Below are 16276 nucleotides of genomic sequence, written 5' to 3'. Positions count from 1 at the left end.
GCTGGTGGGTTTGAACCACCCACCTTCTGGTTAGCAGCCGAGCACTTTACCATTTGCACCACCAGGGCTCTTTAATCTGTCGGATAGAAAACTTAAACTGATAGAACGGACAAAGTATTTCCCATGTTTTATTTTCAGCATCCAAGAGTTCATGGTACTTAGAAGTGTTGAATGAATGAATAGACAAAGAGTTTGAGAATGTTTCAGTTGGTTTTAAAGAACAAAGGTACTTAAAAAGTGAAATGATTTTTGAGGTTTACTTATATATTTATGCCTTTATATTCAAATATTAGTTGATTGTTAGTCTAAAAGGCATGGCCCAAAGTCTTGATAGTTTGGAATATGAGTTTATTAACAAACAAGTTCTCTTTGTTATGTTAATGAGACAGGGTTAATATAGGGTGTATCTTCAATCTCTTTTGAGATATGAAAGAGATTAAATACAAGCTAGCAAGCTCCAATGGGGGAAGAGAGATGACAAGCCTCATGAAGACTGTCTAGAGACAGAAGCTCAGAAAAGATAAGAATCTTTATCCAGAACTGACAGAGAGAGAGCCTTCCCTTACTTAGAGTTGGCACCCTGAATTTAGAACTCTAGCCTCCTCAACTGTGAGAAAATAAATTTGTTTGTTAAAGCTATCCACTTGTGATATTTCTGTTATAACAGCACAAGATAAATAAACAGAATTTGGTGTCGAGAGTGGGGTGCTGCTCAAACAGATACCTAAAATGTGGAAGTGGTTTTGGAACTGGGTAATAGGTAAAGGCTGGGAGAGTTTTGGTGCAGTGGTTAAGTGCTATGGCTGCTAACCAAAAGGTCAGCAGTTCGAATTCACAGGCATTTCTTGGAAACATTATGGGACAGTTCTACTCTGTCCTATAGGATCGCTGTGAGTTAGAATCAACTCAACGGCAATGGTTGGTTTGGTTAATAGTAAAAGTCTAGGTTGCCTTGAAGAAACTGTCAGTAGAATTATGGATGTCAAAGGCAATTCTCGTGAGAGCTCAGAAGGAAGTGAGGAGAACTATAGAGAAAGTTTCTATCGTCTTAGAGAATACATATGGTGCCAGCAACAGAATGCTGCTGGAAATGTGGACATTAATTGTGCTGCCAGTGAGGCTTTAAAAGACAATGATGAACACGTGTCCAGACAATGGAAGAAGGGCAATGCCTTTTATGTGGTGGCAAAGAACTTGTCTGAATTGCGTTCAAATATTTGGTAGAAGGTAGAAATTGTAGGTGATGAACTTGAATATTTAGCTGAGAAGCTTTCTCAGCAAGATCTTAATGGGACTGAATGGTTTCTCCTTGTTACCTATAGTAAAATGTGAGAGGGAAGAGTTGGACTTAAAAATGAACTGGGCAAAATGAAAACTGAACTTAAAGATTTGGAAAATTCTGTTGTACAAAATAAGGACACAGGTCTTCAAATTTTCACCAAGGACATGGCTACACAATCTTTTATTAAAGAGGAGAAGCCTCTGACAGATAGATCTAGTCAACTACCACAGCAGAAAACCTATCAGCTTAGACCAAAGAGACAGAAAAAGAACTAAAGGAAAGAATCCTGTCTGCCCCTTGGAATTCTATAGGCAGGGAACAGGCCAAGGGAGCTACAGCTGTTGTTCTCCAAGAAAAGAAAGGAACCATCCCTGGAGCAGCCCAGAGATGAGAACTGTTGGAAGAAGCACAGGAAGCAGGGCCTTCTCAGTTCCAAAAGGTGGGGCCATGGTCTCCTGGATGTCAAAGGGTGGGGCCACAGCTCCCTATGTTTCAAAGAATCGAACCTTCACCAACTTGGTTCCAGAGTGTGCAGCTGCCTGTAAGGTGTGCCAGGGGAATGGGGGCATTGCCCAAAGCTGAGGGGGTGGGCTCCCATGTCCAAGGTGCAAAAGAATATGGCCTGTTGAATGGAGGGTTTGGGATCACCACTCAGACAGGCTAGAGAATGGGCTGCCCAAAGCCAAGGGAGCATATTTACCATTCCAGAGGTTCTGGGAGGAAGAGCTTAAGCCCAGGACCAAAGGGCTTCCACCCAGAATCCAGAGGGCATGGCCAACACCCATGTCTGGAGGGCAGGACCATTACTCAGACAGTCTCAGAGAAGAGAGGATTATTTTCAAGCCTTGAGAGTTAGTGTAATGTGTTCTGCTGGGTTTTGGATTTGCTTGGTACCCATTATCCTTCAATTTCTTAAAAAGGCTGTGTGGTTTCTCCTTGCTGCCTATCATAAAATGCAAGAGGGAAGAGATGGACTTAAAAATGAACCATGCAATATGAAAACAGAAATTAAAAATTTGGAAAATTCTGTTGTACAGACTTTTTTTCCTCCAATTTCTCCCATTGGTAGTGAAGGTGTTGACCTTGTGCCTGTTCCACCATGGTATTTTAGAAACAGACAACTTGTAGTCTACATTTTATGGGTTCACAGATAAAGAAAAATTTTGTCCCAGGATGGAATACACCTAAGGTCTCACCAATATTTAATTTAGATGATTCAGAAAGAGCTGATTTAAGACTTTTGGGATTATGTGATGGGGTGAATATGTTTTACATGTGGGAATGACTATGAATTTTGGTGGGCCAAAGGGTGGAATTTTATGAATTGAACTGCTGCTCCCCAAAACACGTATTGTAATTCCTAACCTCTAATCCCATTCAGGAATGGGTTGCTTTTGTTATGTTAATGAGAGATTAAGTGTATAAAAGACATACAAAAGAGATTAAATGCAAACTAGCAAGCAAGATGGTGGAAAAGAAATGCCAGACCAATGAAGATTGCCCAGGGGCAGAAGCTCAGAAGAGACAAAGACCTTCCTCCAGCACCAACAAAGAGAGAGCGTTCTACCAGAGCCAGCATTCTGAATTCGGACTTCTAGCCTCCTAAACTGAGACAATAAATTTCTGTTTGTTAAAGCCATCCACTTGTGGCATTTCTGTTATAACAGCACTAGATAACTAAGGCAGAGCAGTAGGACTAGAAGGAATATTATCTTCCCTAATGGTCTTACCTGGTAGACCTCATTCAATAAGAATTAAAAATTCAATTTAATAAGAGGTTGTTATAATGTCATCTTCATTTCTCTTTGATCTCATGAAATTTAATCGAGACTTTAAAGTTTAATTTTATGGTTCTGAATACAATGTATTAATTTTGTTATTAATGCACAATTATAAGAAAAATTTCCAGCTGAAATTATCCTGATTCAAGTTTCCATTAAACCAATTTATGCTCCCACTTTAAACCCCATCCTTCTGCATATGGAATTGAGAGAACAGAATGTGGAGTTCAAAACTGAGGTTCAAGTCCAGGATTTTCCAGTAATAATCTATGTAATCTCAGTCAAATCACTTATACACTAAAAAAAAAAGCATAGATTATATATGGTGCTTCAGAAGAAAGACCGGGCAATTCACTTCTGAAAGGTTGTAGCCACTGAAAATTCTATGGAGCACATTTCTACTCTGACACACTTGGGACCAGCATAAGTCAGAATTGACTGTATGGCAACCAGTGGTGGCGGTGATGTTATTCCACCGCCTGGAATTGGCAGACTGAAAGTCAATTAATGGATTGCGTTGGTTTAAGAGTAGATTGGGACCAACTGGCTTATTTGGGAAGTATGAAAAAATGTAATATAAATGTTGGACTGACTGTTCCATTTCAGATGAAAAGGTACTGTCATCGTGCTTCCTGTATCCTCTGGAAAGTGTAACCCTGGGAGAGTATGGCCTGGATCTTGAGGTGGGGGCTGAGTTGAGCAATACCGAGAAAGATTCTTTTATTTAAAAAAAAAAAAAAAATGACACTCTTGCAAAGGATTTGTCATGAATGAAAATAACACTGAAAGGACAAAAGAAAAAACAAATATTGAAGAAAACCATATGCTTTAAAGTAAGTGACTTGGCATTTATTCATTCACTTATTTTGAGTCTTTTTTAAATTTTTTATCTTTGTGTAAAAATATAAACAACGAAACATTTTTGAAGTCAACATTTTTCGCATGAACAATTAAATAAAACCAACTGCATTGGTCATGTTGTGCAAAAACTAAAAAACTAAAAAATAACCAAACCTGTTGCTGTTGAGTTGATTCCGACTCATGGTGACCCTAGAGGACAGAGTAGAACTGCCCTACAGGGTTTCCAAGGAGCGGGTGGTGGATTCGAACTGCTGACATTTTGGTAGGTAGCCATACCTCTGCACCACCAGGGCTCCAATGTCCAATCCCAAAGTTTTCATTCCTATAAACAACTTTAGTCTCCATTATGTTTGTTTTGGAAAAACCTCCAGTTTTAAAGAATATAGTTAAGGGATTCTAAGACGCTCCTGAAGACACGCCTTACTTTCCTTTGTTAAAGAATGAACAACTAAATAATCTATAGTTATGTCAACTTTTTCTCCTTGGTTTATCCTGTTCTCTCTTAGGACTCTCTATTAGGATCCTGTACATTTTCAACCATGTTTATCAACTGAACTTCTTTTATTTCTACAAACTAATCTTGTTTACTTTCATTTCTCCCACAAAGTAGCTGGCTACTCTTAACACTCCTATTAATCCATATGTATGCTCAACCAGTCTTCTGAGACAAGAGTGCTGAAACTTAAAATCAAGGGGAAAGGCTGGTATTTTCTAATATGCATGACTATATATAGTATATAACCCTTACAACAACCCTCGGGATGCTGATCAACAATGAATGAATTAACAAATTAGGCTTCAATATATGGGAAGAAAAAGAGGAGAGTAATCAATGAATTTTTTAATGTATGTAGTTAGATAACTAGATAGATAGATGGTAGATAGATAATAGATAGCAATAGCTACCATCATGTCATTCTAACTCATGATGACCCTATGTATAATAGAACAAAACATTACCTTATCCTGCATCATCTTTACACTCTCCAGAATATTCAAGTCCATCATGGTAGTTACTGTGCCAATCCACCTCACCAAGATTTTCCGTCACGCTCACTGGCCCTTTACTTCACCAAACATGATGTCCTTCTCCAGTGGTTGCCCCCTCCTGATGACATATCCAACGCAAGTGAGTCAGACAATGTTCTCTTGTGGTCTATAAGGTTTCCATTGGCTAATTTTCAGAAGTGGATTATCAGGCCTTTCTTCCTTGTCTGTCTTAGTCTCCACTGAAAGCTGCCCACCATGGGTAAGACTGGTGGTATTTGAAATACTGGGGGCATAGCTTCCAACATAGTAAGTATCAATATGCAATCCACCACAGAATGACAAACTAACAAATGGTTGGTGGACAATATATGTAGTTATATCCAAGTGGATAATAGGCTGATTAAGAATGTGAATTATACATGTTTGAAAAAGGAATTCTTAAATTTGGTGATATTCATATAAAATGGAAACATGTATGCAGCAAACTGCATAGCAGCTGAATATATAAAGGAAAAGGAAAAAAAAAAAACACCTTTTTTGGACAGAGCAGTGGTTCTGTGACCCAAGGAATACTGAGAGTACCTGAGGTCCTCTCAGGGGACCTCTAAAGCCAAATCTATTTCATAATAATGCTAAGATACTTACTTTTTTCACTTCTATTTTCTCACAAGTCTACTGTGGAGTTTTCCAAAGACTACCTGATTTGTAATATAAAATCTAATACAGAGGTAGATAAGAGAATCTTACCGTCTTTTATTAAGAAAAATATAAAGGAGATATGAAGAAAAAATTAAAACAACAGAATTTTTCTTACTAAATCTGTCTCAGACAATACAGTTATTTTTCATAAAAATCTTACCATGTTTACATGTATTGGGTTTATTGTGTTGTTGTTGCTATTAGTTGCTATCGAGTAAGTCCAACTCATGGTGACCTCATGTGTGCAGAATAAAACTACCCACAGGGTTTGCAAGGCTGTGACCTTTCAGAAACAGATTTCTGGGCCTGTCTTTCCAGGAGCCTCTGCATGGGATGGAACCATCAACCATTTGACTAGTAGTTGAGTGCTTAAATGTTTGCAACACTAAGAGATTCCTATTGGGTAAGCTATACATAAACATTTAAATGACTTAATAAATACATATTTTTAAAAATTCTCAGCATTAATTTTTCATAAGGTAAATATAGAACCCACCAAAAAAACTTTCTGGATCCTCAATATTGTTGTATGTATAAAGGATTTCCTGAGATAAAAATATTTTAGGAATAATGGAATATATAGTATGCATTTTTTATTCCAATGAGATACTTACAATTAATTTTGTAATTGACTCTAAATATAACTTTAATATAGATGTTATAAGTTAATAAGATTCTCTGATTATAAGTTAATAAGATTAAAAAACCAGGATGTATATGACCAAAACATCTTCATCACTGAGAACATCAACATGCACTTCCAAGTTACCATTGCTTCAAAGAGAAAACCAAACCTATTCAGAGAAAAACAGAAATGAGAATATTTTATCTCAAGTGTAATAGAAGAAATCTAAAGCTCACTTAAAAAAAAAAAAAAAAAAAAAACCTTTCCATGCTAACCAATCTTTTTTTTTTCTGACTTTTATTACAGTCAAAAAGCTATTAGTATATCAAAGTTTGTCATCTATCTACCAAATATGGAATAAATATTTACATAATCTCCCAATATATACTGTCAATAAGGACTTTTTTGGCAACATAATGCTAAAATAATTCAATTTTTTAAGCTTGATATATGGAAATACAGAGAACATTATAAATTTTGCTGAGTGATATTTGGATATCCATTGACATATACTCCAGAGAAATAAAAAGTTTTTCATTAAGTATTTGAAGAACAAGAAAGAAAAAGTTTATTATGTATATGAAACTTTATTTTCATGGATTTCAATGATATTGTCTCTGCATTTATTATGATTTTTCCAGATAGCCATAGCATAATATACTACATGACATCAGTTGTATTCAATTTTTTAAACCTACTTAAAATCACCTCACCTAACGCCAGGTTATCTAATGATCTATTCATGAAATATCAGTTATTTCAAAAATTGTCTTATTACCACTCTTCAGATTCTTTTGCCCTATTATTTTAGCTCATTCTTTTTGGAAATGTAATGGTTTTAATATCAAACCATTCAAGGGTAATCTGAATAAATTTCATATTTAAGATAAATATGTGTATTTTAAATCGGACGGTTTCATGAATAAATCTTATTGCTTTATATCGTTGTCATGTTATGTCTAGTAGTGATGAATTCACTCTTTTATTCAACTCTTCAATAAATAGTTGTTGCGCTACCTCTTCGAGGGAAGTATATCAATACATTGGAATGTTAATCATTGCTTAAATCATCATTACGAAGAGCTCATTCCAACTTGAAAAAACTATTGAATATGTGTTTTATGAAAGAATCATAGTTTGCATATGTGTAATCTCTATTTTCTAAAAATATGTACTAAGAAGACTTAGAATAAATATATAAAAATAGTGCCATAGTTGTCTCTGAGTAAGGAACTATAGGTGATTGTTCTAATCCATGTATTATACGCTTATTCTTAAAATGTACATGAATTCCCTAAAATACGAAGACCACTGAAGCCAAGTAGGTAGCTTAAGTGAATGAGGTAAACTTGTTTTAAGATAAAAAGACTGTAGAAACAGTAGAGTAAATGTTCCTTCCAAAGGGGACAACAGCTACCTACCTAAACCAGTTTTTGTCATGCAGAATGAATACCAGTTTTGTTGAATCTAAAGATTCTTCAAGACAAGCTGAAATAATTTGGTTTATAAAATATAATATCTCAATTTCTAAATGCATCCGCTCTTCACTTACCAATATGGTTTAGGTTCCAAAGACCAGGTCATATGAAAACCGGCATTATGTGAAAAAGGAGGATGACCACGCGTGATCACAAAAAAGAGGACGACTACATCATTACATAACTGCCAAACCACTGAGAATCATGTCTCAACCAAGTTGACACATAACCTGAACCATCACAGCCAGAGTTACTCTTGCCTCATACCTGGGAGTCTGTTACTGCCAGACATATGTCATTAATGTGAAAAATAATTGGATAGTAGATTTTTCACTATTGTAGTATATGCAAAATACTGGAAAGGTGAGGGTATTGGTTTCTTCAAAGACCCCTGGTGGCACAATTGTTAAGCACTAAGCTGCTAACCTAAGGTTGGCTGTTTAAACTCATGGTTCAAACCCAGCAGTGACACACACACACACACATATGTATACATTTGCAATCCAAATATCAAGGTAATTCATTTTTTTGAAATAACAGAAATAGTCCCAATAAAACAGGGAGAAACACTAAGAAAAATGAAAACAAAAAAAAAAACGACCATGGTAGAAAAGTATACACGTGTACATGTAAAATATGCATGTATAATGAATATATATAAACCAAAACCAAACCAAATCCAGTGCCGTCGAGTCGATTCCGACTCATAGTGACCCTATAGGACAGAATAGAACTGCCCCATAGAGTTCCCAAGGAGCTCCTGGCAGATCTGAACCGCCGACCCTTGGGTTAGCAGCTGTAGCACTTAACCACCATGCCACCAGGGTTTCCAATGAATATATATAGCTTCTATATAATAAATGCATATATAACATTTATACGTATATTTAATATATAAGCATGTGTGTTTGTATGCATCAATCAAACAAATATTTGTTACCAAGAACCAAAAGAAAAATTGAAACTGCTTATTCAGAAATTGAAACAATATTTCAGGTTTTCTTGTGCATCATGGGGAATCCCTTCAAATTTATGTTTCCTTTTTCTGCCATCTAATTAAAATGCCTTATAGATTTAAGGAGCTGAGCTGCTATGCATCAGAAAGTGTCCATGCCCCTTGCTTACAATCAAAGCTGAAAAAAAAAAAAAACGATGCCAGATAGGCATAAATGGCAAATAGCTCAAGGGTGAACAGATTTCTGAATTAATTTGTAAGACATAATGCCTGGAAGAAGGCTTGATTTTGTTTTTAGTATTGTAAGACTTTGCTGTAGCATTTTTGCTAAACAATTTCTATTTTCAGATGTCCCTGTCAACTTGGACTGTCAGCCTCTACAAACTGCAGGACAAATGAAGAACTGAAGAACTTTCATTAAAAAGCAAGATCCCACACATACTCATTTTAGTGTGTTAGCAAGATGTCAGGGTTATTTTTATCAATACATCTAGACTGTAAAAAGTGGGTGTTTTCAAAAGTTGAGTTTTCACATTCAGTAAAAGCATTTGCATAAAAAAGAGATATTTAACAAATGCACTGATAGGTGTAAGAAAATGCCTCTCTTTCAGGTTAAAATGGAATTGTCTGCACTCTTTCTTGGACCAAGTAAAAATTGCATTAATACACGATATTAAGATGGAGTAAAATGGCATTAATCTACGTGACAATTTCATAATCAACAATGAAAAGCACATTATCTAGCAATTTATTTTTTACTCTTCTTTGTTCTCTGCTAGGATGAGTTTGGGACGGATTCTTAGATATCTCTGTATCCTTGACTATATTTGGCAGAGTGCCTTTCCCAGAACAGTCATTTAACAAATGTTGATTTAATAAATTCAAGGATTCTTTCACACGTCAAATAGATGTCACTACGTATTCCAGCACCATCTTATGTTTAGTTGGGTGTGATCTATGACATATTTGTGTGTTTCTCAAATGATGGTTTGTTGGCAATCTATATCACAACTATCTGGAAAATTTATCCTAAGTACAAATTCCTCGGCCTTAAGAAAATTAGAATGAAGGTCTAGCTATTTCTTAAGGGATAGAGGCTAAAACCTTGAATTAACCCTCTGACCATTAATAATTTAAAGGCTCTTCCGTACTGTATTCTTAAACTCAGTATAATCTCTTCATTAGAAGACGAGGGTTAACTCTTTGGCTTTAATAAGAATTGTCCCTTCTTAGCATAAGAATATATTATTATTATATAATAATACATTACATTACAATATATTAGTGCTAAATATATCATTGAATGAATTTCTAAGTGGGACTTTTATCATTGTCTAAATTGATATTAGAAAATAATTATTACCAGTTAAATTCTAGAAGGAAATAATATACATATACATATGTACACATATGATTCATATGCATATATCTCTATATCTATCTACCTATCTATCATCTATCGATCTATCATCTATTTCTCTATCTGCTTTTTTTAACCTCCTGGAGGAAATGAGTGTTGGGAACAGAGCTAAGATATTGAGCAACTTTTTCTTACCTGGCACTAACTATCTCATTTGATTGCCATTCAAATTGTAAAAGATAAGCCTTATTTTGTCTATTTCCTGAAAGAGGAAACCAGCACAAAGAGATGATATTACTTGTTCAAGGCTACACAGCTGTAAGAAACACAGCTGAAGTTCAAGCCAGATCAGGTTAATATTTAAACCCTTGTATTTCCACTTGAGTATGCCTCTAGTTCTTGACTTCCCTTGTAATAAGGCCAAGTGTAAATTATAAGCATTTGACCTTAAAAATTAGTCTGGATCAATTAGGGTCAGCTTCTATACACGAATGACATTAAAAAAAATCTTCTTACACTAAGAGATAAAATATCCACCAGACACTAAGCTATAAAAAAAAAAAAAAAACTTCCATTAAAGAAGGTTAAAATATGAGTGTTCTTGAGCAATAAAAGTTCAACTGCTCATAAATTGTAACGTAGTACTTGTTTACCAAAAATGTGGCATTTACATAATAAAAGTCGTTATAGTAAAAGCTAACCCTGGTGGTGTAGTGGTTAAGCGTTTGGCTGCTAACAAAAAGGTTGGCAGTTCGAACCCACCAGGCACTCCTTGGAAACCCTATGGGGCAGTTCTACTCCAACCTATAGAGTCTGTATGAGTTGGAATCAACTCCACAGCAATGGAATTGTTTTTTTGTTTTGTTCTGTTTTTAATAGTAAAAGCTAAGGGAAACAACCAGCTTGAGAAGAAAGAGAAGTAAAGCTACCATTAGTCAGGTAGCTGATTTATTTTGTATGCTGGTTTAGTTTTCCTTAAAAATTGCTCCAAAATTTTGCTGAACTATATGGGCTCTTTTGATCACATCTGGGATAAGATGCTTCCAAAAAATAACTGATTCCAAATCTTTATCATGGACTACTGTTTTGTTTTTTGTTTTTTTTTTAATAACAATGCACAGTTGGTAAAATTACTAAGTATATTCTCAGGAAAATTCTAACCACGCTCCTCAAAGAATAGGAAAGAAAAAGTGCATCTCTTAACCTCTGTAGTCAGTAACAGGAAACAAAAACAAACTCAAACTTTTGATGTGCGGTGTTTACTGTAAGCAACCATAGCAATCAATGAAAATAGCATATTCACGAAAAAGGGCCATGAAGCTGCTTCAGCTACTTTGAAGGTAATTTTTCAAATTGTTCTTAGCATCCCCAAGCCCAGGACTTTGGTGCAAGGTGCATTTGCTTCTCAGCCTGAGCCTCCTTAAACAGGTGCTATGCAAATTTAAAACCTCATTATCCTCCTTGATAAGGGCTTATTGTTAGAGAACACAAAGATACAATCCATTTGAGTAGTTGGTTTTTTCCTCTCACATGGATTTATATTTTAGAAAAGCAATTTGAGTAGCTTTTGAAAAGTTTTTTTTTTTTTTTGAAAAGTGTTCACTGAATATTTATGCACCGAGTTTCCACACTAAGCATTTCTACAGACGAAGTTGCATAAGAAAACCTTGTTTTCTTCATAAGCCTGGGTCATAAAAATCTAAGTAACATTAATTGCAAGCTTTTTATTTTGAAAATCAGGTAAGATTTCTGTATGCCTTAAGGGTGCCCTCGTTTGAAACAGTGTGCTTTTGTCAAATGCATATAAAATGCTGTGAATGGATTGAGGATATCGGGTATCAGTATATTTTATCACAATTTACAGAATTTCATATATATCAACTGTCCTTAAAACAACCTTGGGTTGGAAAAATTAGTTTCTGCACTGTAGAAACTGAGGTTCAGGGAGATTAAACAAAATTCTGAAGTCACACAGCTAATAAATGACAGAAAAAAAATTGCCATTCGAGTTGATTACAACTCATAGCGACCCTATTGGACAGAGTGGAACTGCCCCCAAAGGGTTTCCAATGAGTGGCTGGTGGATTCGAACTGCTGACCTTTTGGTTAATAGCTGAGCTCTTAGCCACTGCACCACCAGGCTCCAGTTCAGATTAATACCCAGGTATTCTGACATACAACCCTGGGCTCTACCCACTAAGGCACATGCTAACAACCTCTCATAATTACTACATTATTGAAATATATAAATATGTATGTGCATGTGTGCACGCATATGCATTTATTTATTCATTCATTCGTCTTTTTAGGGGGGAAGGGGAAGGCATCCATTATCACAACTCAGCTTTTCCTAAAGCCACACAAGAATTGCCCGAATATATATTATTTTCTTTCTGTGTTTTGCACTGAGACTATTAAAAAAGATCTAGCACAGCTTCTTACCTGTCCTAATTTCCTGATTTACAAGAAATCATGTTATTCAGAAATTTTCATCCCTCTGGGAAAGGACTGCTGTCAATAAATTATGTGAATATTCTGGAGGCTGAGATGTTATAATCATTATTTCTTAGAGTAGATAAATCGATTTGGTAATTGTTCTCTCTTACCACTTCAATAGTTTATTAATTCTCAGTCCAACACCAATCCAGGCTCTACTTAAACTCAAACATTGAATTTATAGATCTGAGATAGTGAGAGTCAGGCCATGGTTCATATTGCCCCCTTCCCAAAAAAAAAAAAAAAAAAATTTTGCCATCCAGTCAATTCTGATTCCTGGTGCCCCAGTGTATGTCAGAGTAGAGCTGTGCTCCATAGGGTTTAAACAAAATAATACGCTTAAAAAACTAACTGCAACATATCCCCAGGACTAAGTTCTCAGTGTTACCAATGATCAAATGATATTATAGGAGTTGTAGTTTTCCCTGCCATTTGCAGGACCCCCAGAAAACCAAGATCCTAAAACCTACATGAAAAATCAGCTGGTAGCCCTGTATGTGCTCTGGAACAGGCTGGGCAAAGACCAGCCTGTTTCAGGCTTTCAGGTGGCCCCTAAAATCGTTATCCAAGCTCCTGCCCCAGAACCCTTCAACTCTGCCCCCCCAGAGCTGAGTTTCTCAATAATTCACCTTGGAGCAGGAAGGGCTCCCTGGAGCCTGGCTGTGCTGAATCCTGGCAGCAGCAAGCCACGTAGACTGGAGGTGGTTGCTGTAAGCTCAGAGCTGTGCAGACACCGAAAGACTGTGTCAAGGAACGGACCAAAATCCCAGACAAGGACATGAGTTGTCAACATTAACCTGAGAAATAAGCCTGAATGGTACTATATACATTTGGTAAAATACCTGTTCTGGAGATCAACCAATGTCAACTGATCTAAGAATCTGTTATTACTTGTGAGTACCTTGATGATGTTTATCCCAGAAAAAAATTGTTTACATGTTACCCTCATGACTCACTAACAAAGGATGGTATTGAAGCTATTCTGTAAGGTACTATATTTAACTGAGTAGTGTCTAGTAGCAGTGATATACAGGAGAGAGTGCTCTCATCTGAAGATAGATCTGTGTCAGGAATTCGGCAACCTGGAAGAGGTTCTTGGCTATCAGAAGACCTCCCTCTTTGATGGGAACTGTATTGCTGTATGTGCATCATTTATTACTTCTATGGCCATGGTTTAACATCTGGATTATGTGGACTAGCTGACTGTGTGGATTATACTCCAACATTTAAACTCTGAATAGCAACCATGAAGCAGAACCCCAGAGTGTGTGCTCTTCTCGTAGATAAGAAAATTTCCCAGCAACTTAAATCTCTATTTTTCAGAACAACACTGATGTCTTTGACTATGGTCTAAATTGTTGAGCTTCACAGACTACCCCTTCACCACCCAAAATTCCTAAGTATGTTGTGAATCTGCACCGGGGATTGTCTTGGGGGTCAATCATGGAAAAAGAAGAAGGAGCAAGGAGCAGGAGGTGGGGGGGAGGAAGGGGAAGGAGGAGGAGGAGGAGAAGGAGAAGCAGGGGTAAAAGAAGAAGAAGGATAATGTCTAGGAGGAGGAAGAGGAGAAGAAGAAGAAATCCGCTGGACAAGCATGACCTCTCTAAGGTGGTCATAGAAGAGCTTGAGCGCTATTGAACTCTACTTTTTGTCACATTCATGGATGAATGTTGTGTCACCTCCATGGTCCTCTAGTGGCAGAGTCCTTAAAGTGCAAGCAAGGACTTTACCCAGCTCAGTCATCACTGTAGATGGATGAAGAGGTTGAGAAAGGGCTGAACAACACAAAGACTAATGGACGTTAACCAGCTTCCAACACTTGGGTCATGGATTAAACACAGGTGTCTTGAAGATGGAGAGCAATGCTGCTTTCTTAGGCCTGCTTCCAAATGCAAACATTCATCTCTTTGATAACCAAGAGGCTAAGTTCTCCAGTAATTTACTTTCCAATGTACAAATAAAACATTTAATTGCATTATCAGAGTGTGGTTTAGGGGTGGCTCAACTAGGGGCATATTTCTCACCTTTTCTAGTTTATATTGATTTCCTATCAATCACTGTGTTTAGGTTCAGTTACAGCTCTGAGGTCAAACCTGATTAAATACTCTCTTATTTACTCTTCAAGGCGATGAAGACATTTTGCTTTCACATAAAAATTGATTCTGTTGCTCATGACTGCAATTTGAGACTTTCATTATCCGCTGATTCTTTCTCCCTTTGGAAATCAAGCGACACAGGAACATGGGCAGCTTCGTTCTCAAGTGGTTGCATAAATCACGCTGGTCACCAAATCAAATCTTTGCTTTCATTCAACTCAACATCATCTCTTCAATTTCTCAGTATTGGAAAGTTCTGCCATGTATGTACTGCAGAAAATTTTCAAGTGTTTACACTAATATTTAATCACTGAAATAATTGTTTTCATCTGTGCGTTTGGAGATTTAGAAATGCTTGAACTTCTCAGTCCATAACAACTAAAAGTTGATAAATGATCATGGGGAACATGAAGCTTTGTTAAAAACGACAACAAGAACGACAAAATTTGATCATATCAAGTATCCTGTATTATGGTAATCTATAGACTTTTGTTTCCAGTAAGCAATACTAAGTTTTTTAGTTTTTTTTTTAATAAATGTATAGAAAGTTTGGGACAGGGAGAAAAGGAATAATTTTGCTTAGAATCTATCCTGTGTAGATTTTAAACCAGGAATTGGTGCTTAAACTCTCTTATCTCATTTAACCTTCTCAAAACACCTTTATGTGGATAAAGATGCTGATACTTGGGGGGGAGGGTATATTAGTTTCCTATCATTGTTGTTAGTTGTCCTGGAGTAGATTCTGACTCCTGGCCAGCTCTTGTGCACGGAGTAGACCTGCTCTATAGGGTTTTCTTTTTTATAGGGTTTTCAAGGTCATGACCTTTCAGAAGCAGATTGCTAGACCTGTCTTTCGAGATGTTTCTCAGTGTGTTCAAACTGCTAACCTTTTGTCCAATAGTGGAGTGCATAACAGTTTTCGCTACCCAGGGACTCTATTAGCACCATAGAGTTGCTGAAACAATGTACTACAAACAGGTGGTGTAAAACAATACAAATTTATTTTTTCACAGAGGCTCAAGCCCAAGCCCAGTGCCATTGAGTCAATTCTGACTCATAGCAACCCTACAGGACAGAGTAGAACTGCCCCATAGAGTTTCCAAGGAGTGCCTGGCAGATTTGAACTGCTGACCTTTTGGTTAGCAGCCGTAGCACTTAACCACTACACCACCAGGGTTTCCTCACAGAGGCTAGATGTCCTAAATAAAGATGTCAGCAGGACCATGTTCTCTCTGAAAACTTGGGAAGAGGACTTCCTTGCCTATTCCAGCTTCTGGTGGTTTCTGGAGTTCCTTTCTCGTGACAGCATCACTTAGATCTGTCTCTGTCTTCACATGGCCTTCTTCTCTGTGTATCTGTGCCCTCTGCTTTTTTTATAAAGATGTTGTTGTTAGCTGCTGTCGAGTTGGTTCCTACTAATATTGACCCTATGTACAACAGAACGAAACACTGCTCAGTCCTTCACCATCCTCACAGTCACTGCTGTGTTTGAGCCCATTGTTGCAGCCACTGTGTCAATCCATGCCATTGAGGGTCTTCCTCTTTTTCACTGACCCTCTTTACCTTACCAAGCATGACGTCCTTCTCCAGGGACTGGTTCCTCCTGACAACATGTCCAACGTACATGAGACAAAGTCTCGCCATTCTTGCTTC

General features: G+C 36.9%; 1 pseudogene; it reads left to right on the top strand.

The window, feature by feature from the left end:
• The first annotated feature begins 1729 nt into the window (after positions 1 to 1729).
• LOC100660869 (glutathione S-transferase omega-2-like) lies at positions 1730 to 13889 on the top strand (annotated as a pseudogene).
• The last annotated feature ends 2387 nt before the right edge of the window (positions 13890 to 16276 follow it).

This window comes from Loxodonta africana, chromosome 12 (genome assembly GCF_030014295.1).
Source record: "Loxodonta africana isolate mLoxAfr1 chromosome 12, mLoxAfr1.hap2, whole genome shotgun sequence".
In the NCBI taxonomy this organism is placed as follows: domain Eukaryota; kingdom Metazoa; phylum Chordata; class Mammalia; order Proboscidea; family Elephantidae; genus Loxodonta; species Loxodonta africana.
This window is presented reverse-complemented; position numbering and strand designations above follow the sequence as displayed.